The sequence below is a fragment of the Gymnoscopelus microlampas genome (assembly GCF_963454915.1).
Source record: "Gymnoscopelus microlampas genome assembly, chromosome: 9".
In the NCBI taxonomy this organism is placed as follows: Eukaryota; Metazoa; Chordata; class Actinopteri; order Myctophiformes; family Myctophidae; genus Gymnoscopelus; species Gymnoscopelus microlampas.
Genome location: NC_139946.1, coordinates 21,393,353 through 21,398,870, shown reverse-complemented (window position 1 = coordinate 21,398,870; position 5,518 = coordinate 21,393,353).

The following is a 5,518-nucleotide window of genomic DNA, read 5'->3' as shown; positions in this document are numbered from 1 at the left end:
TATGGTCTATTATTGCCTAAAATGTTGCCATTGTATAGTGCCATTGCCCTCTCCTATGCAGAGTTGGAGCGACACGCCCACTAGCAGTGGTAAAGGTGATTTGCTTCATGTAATGTACTGTTGCTGTTGTTGCTTAATGATTGTAGGAATCTTCTCAGGGACATTGTTGAATTTTACATACTGTACAGGCATACCGAATCTTTTATTCTGTCCAATCGAGTGAAATTGTTACGCCCCGCTTTTCATCTTTTCATATATCTCTGTATGTCTTGTCTTCTGCTCAAATGTACAGTATACCATTGCTGATCAATGTAGAGGGTAAAGAAATCCATCATACACCTGGTATCTTCAAACAAACACCTCCCCATCATTCAGAACAATTCAAAATTGTATGATTTGGGCCTCCTTCAGCTGTAAAGGTGCTTTCCTTTGCCTCCCCATTGTAATTAATTTCCAACAATGCTGTCCTTTGAAGTGAACCGATAATTAGGATCACATTGATTTTCCACGTCGCCTGCATGGCACTGCTTTCATGCCTAGCATCATTCTGGAACACAGCTTTTCCTGATGCTGATGCGTAATGAAAAACACGTCAGGGTTTTATCCATTGCTAAATCCTCACAAAGAAGGAATATCAAAGCCACATTTAATGGTACATATGGTACATATGGAGACAGAGGACTGTATAGAGGGGAGAATTGCAAATTGCAATACAGTTTCCAGACACAATGTTTTGACTCTAGTGTTTGTCTGGCACGGGCTAGTCGGACACAACTGGTTCAAAACAAGATCTTCTTTGTTGGCCAACTGTTGTATTTACTGGCTTCTTTCCTGTATAGCTTTCTAACAGGAAAACGGTTCACATAATTTTCCTATTGAAAAAAAACAACAAAATGGAACCAGGGAGTTGGATGCTGATGTTGTACAAGGTGTGTTCCAACTAGCCAGTAATTAAGTGACGCTGTACATGTGTCTGGTTGCGACACAGTGGTTAGATGTTTTATTTAATTTCATGTTTGAATAAATGAACAGCAGAGAGACCCTCTGCCATGATGGAAGTGACTCAATTTTAATGATGAACATTTTGCTGGAGTAAAATGAGACACCTGGCCCTTCCTGTTGTATTGATACTGTTTTCTGACTACACTACCTACCTAACAAACTTGTGTCATTCATTAAATATGGCATTCATTAAATAAATAAACAAATAAATAAATACCTAGATAAATAAATAAATAAATAAATAAATAAGTAAATAAGTAAATAAATAAGCAAGCAAGCAAGCAAGCATGCATCTTTTTTCGTTTATTGCCCAACTTATTTCATAAAGCTGCAGTCACTGCAAACAAAGCACACGCATTCATTCATATTATTGTGCAGAAACGTAAAATGGAGTGGACCAGATGGGTTTGATTCCAAAGGGTTTTGTTTTTGTACCACCAGTGAAGTCACGATGCAGGCATATGCTGCTGCTATTTAAGCTCTATGCATAACTGTTGTCTGGGCTGGTGGCTGAACATTTAGCCTCTGCTTGTAATCCATAGCACTCTCGCCCCTTAGGGACGCACAGCATAACTCGTCTGAGCTCATAAGCAGTGGTGTAAAGTAACTACCGTAAGTACATTCACTCAAGTACTGTACTTAAGTACAATGTTGAGGTATTTTTTACTTTACTGGAGTATTTCCAGTTTTCGGTACTTTTACTTCTACTTCTACTTCCTTTATACATTGCGGCCATTTGAAAATAGCCGATCTACAAGCTCACAATGTGTCGCGATGCGACACATTGCAAGCTTGTAGATTTGCTATATTTTTTATACAATGTATACATTGAAAACTTGTGAAATGGGACATTCTGCATAATGAGTACTTTCTACTTATGGTACTTTCAGTATATTTTGATGCCAATACTTTTGTACTTTTACTCAAGTACATTTTTAATTCCGGACTTTCACTTGTAACAGAGTATTTCTACATTGCAGTATTGATACCTTTACTTAAGTAAAAAATAAATAATACTTTTTCCACCACTGCTCATGAGCACTAGCCCCAGCCATACAAGAAGCCTGTTAACTGTACTCTGAACTAAGGGCCGACCGGTGCCACAATACCTTATTCAGAGAGGAAGTCTATTGTGGATACAATCTTATCTCGTACTCGAGACTTGATTTTGGTGCTTTCATGTTGGTTCAATAGCGGAACACTTTTCGAGAGACGTCATCGCTCCACACCTCCTAATATTCCCCAAAGATGGAGTTACAGGGTAGATGCTGACAAAAAGCATCAGCTAGCCATAGATATGAGTGTCATGTTGTATCTCGGCTACATTGAAAATGAGGGCTTGCCCTCAACTGTACTCCGAGTTGAAATAAAGGTTATGATGATGATGATGATGTGTGATCATTCCACAGTCCGCACTAACTTTTAATCCGTCTGAACATGATTTTGAGACAGAGAAATCAAAATCTGCCAAGAAAGTAAAAAACTGAAATTACAATCTAATCTATGATAGCAAATTTAAAGGAACTCTGAACACTCTCGCCATGCCAGTCCCAAGTTCTCCACAGAGTGACTGTTAACCCAACAATCACATAACCCCATGCATCACGTTCTCTAATTAACCTATTACTACGTATGTATATCGGTATTAATAGTCTAAAATATGGTCCTTATTCCCTTTCTAAATGTTAATTTGTAATCTGCAAAAAGGAGGATATTTCGGCCTGCATGCAGCTAAAATTAGTCATAATACTGTAATGTACTATAAATATATTGGATTAGCAATCCAACAATACAGAGATATAATATGTAAATGTGATTCATCCCTCATTCCTGCCACTGACTAAATATTGCACATTTTAAACAGATTTTATTGAAATAATAATTTGCAACTGTAAATGACTTACTATGTGAATACCTGCAAATCTCAGAGGACTCGAAACATGTCTGTAACATAGATAAGTATCTGGCAAAGAAAGATTCAAAGGCAAATTATAATATTCACCTATTAATGGTCCATACTGTCATTGGTTCAATCATTTTTATCCCTAAACACCAGAAATGACTAATTACATTGTGTTCTCTCATTAAACATGACTTTTGGGGATAGATGGTTCACCTACAACTTGACTACATTTATATTTATACCTGTTATAGTATGCAAAATATATACACCATGCAAATTGGTTAATCCAAGTGCAGATGGCCAGGCCAGACCTTAAATCTCCCTTTATTATTTTGTTTTTGTACCTTCATTTCTAATCATTGTTTGTTACTACCCGTTTATTCCTTATAATTTTTTTCATTTATTTTTTACTCTGGACGCTTAGATCTCTCTACCCCTATCTGTTTCTGTGCTGTGTTTCATACTGCAGTGCTGCAATGGCATCTGAATTTCTCTCGTGGGATCAATAAAGGTTGATGGTCTATCGGTCTGTCTGTCTGTCAATCTATAACTTGTCTGGTTAAATTGGAATATTTGGCCAAATACATTTGAACACAAAACAACAAATCAAGAACTGACTAGTATGGTGCAGTGTATGATCTACACTTCACTGCATGGCATTAAGTTTGTGGCATTAGAAATACCGTGCCATGACCATGAGGCATGCTTATAATCTTAAATTGAAGATTAGTTGAATTACATTCAATTTCATACATAATGAGTTATTTATTATTTTATTATTTATTATTGTATTTATTCTTCTATCTTTATCTGCTCTTAGGCCATCTAACCTCTCTCTTAATAATAATAGTCAACCATTGGTGGTCCTTGTTTAGGGGTTTAGGGGAAATGGGCCTCTTGGTGACAAGATTGATAGTACGAGATGCAGGGCTGGTGGAACACTGCTTAGCTTCTCAAGTGAAGAATGTTGCGTCCAGTTTGGACAAAACACACTATGATTGTAACGAAGAGAGGTCAAAGTAACGCTAAAAACATTTAAAGAGCTGTGACTCTATTGTTTCTCCATAACAGGAGGTTAAAGAGCTGATGCTATTAAGATTTATTATCCCCATGGCCCAGATGAACCCCCTTCCCCCCCCACACACACACCCACACACACACACACACACACACACACACACACACGTCTTGATTAACCACTTACACTCTCTAATCTTAGTAAACAAGACAAGAGAGTTACAACTGTACTTGGACCGCTTTTTTTCTGTCTAGCCCAAATCTCTTTGCTAAAACGTGTTGGGAGCTTGTAGATCTGCATTCCCCCCCCCACCCCCAGAATAGGGATAATGGGGTTCAAGCTCTTAACTTTTTATTTCTAAGAGTGACAAGATTACAAAACAAATTTTCACTATTTTGGGAGCGCTGTAGATCCTTGTTTTTCATTGTGATTTATGCTGTGTTTACTCGTATTGGTGAATGAATAACTGAATGGCTCGTTAATCTATGCTGATTAACTGTTTTGTTTGTAATTGCATTCAAATAATTACGGCATAAATCTTAAACGTGTAAACACAGCTCTTTCATTCACATAAAGATTCACCGGCAGCGATTACATTAAAAGGCAGATGAAAGATTTGTTTTTATTTGCACTAAAATGCACCTCACATTTATGTGAAATATTGTTCTTAACGACAAGGACTACTCTGGGGAAAAATATATCCTTGCATAGGTTTAAATAACTTTTTTGGAAGCTTTCCAGAAGCTAATTTGGGTGAAGAAAACCCTTAAAAGCCAGTAAATAGATGCACTTAATCAGATTAAGTGACTTCAACGACTCCCAATTCAAATCTTTTAGTTTTTCATTGTAGTATGAAACTCACTAAAACATGGCTATTGAGATCCATTAACGTTGTGTTCTCTATCGCTCAAGATGTTAACCACTAAATACTAACCTATTTTATACTTTGGCTATTCAAAAATAGCAGATCTACAAGCACACAACGTGTCACATCGCGAGACGTTGTGAGCTTGCAGATTTGCTATTGAAAAATAAAGTGAAACATTTTGAAAATCTTGAAAACGTGAGATTTTTTGGGCTATTTTTTTAATAAAACCTTTGTTAATGATTATGCTCAAAATAGAGACACCAGGGTTAATGTGGTTATGGCTTTGTTTAGCCAAGCAACATCAACAGTACAGAGATCTGAATCCTGGGGGAGATATACAATATAACAAAAGTCTGTCGGTTCATCCTACACCTTCAACCACCTCAGGTCAAGTGCCTGGACAGGCATTTTCTTTAAAACAAGATAAAAGGTCCCACGGGAAGGATAGACCTCAACCTATAAGGATCCACCATCCACAGCTCTATCAAAACATGGCAGAAAGAGATCTGCAGAGGTGGACTCATCTCATCTACATTCCCCTGACGGGGGCACGGGACCCCTGGAGGACTGGACAGGCCCTGAGAAGACATAAATGATTTTCCTCAGCACCGCAGGTCTTCGGCGTGTTCAAAGGAATGACCACACGGTGTAGGAGATTAGGAGAAAAGTGTCACAGGGCCCCAAGAGTCTGGATAAAACCGTCTGTGAATGACAATACAGAATATGT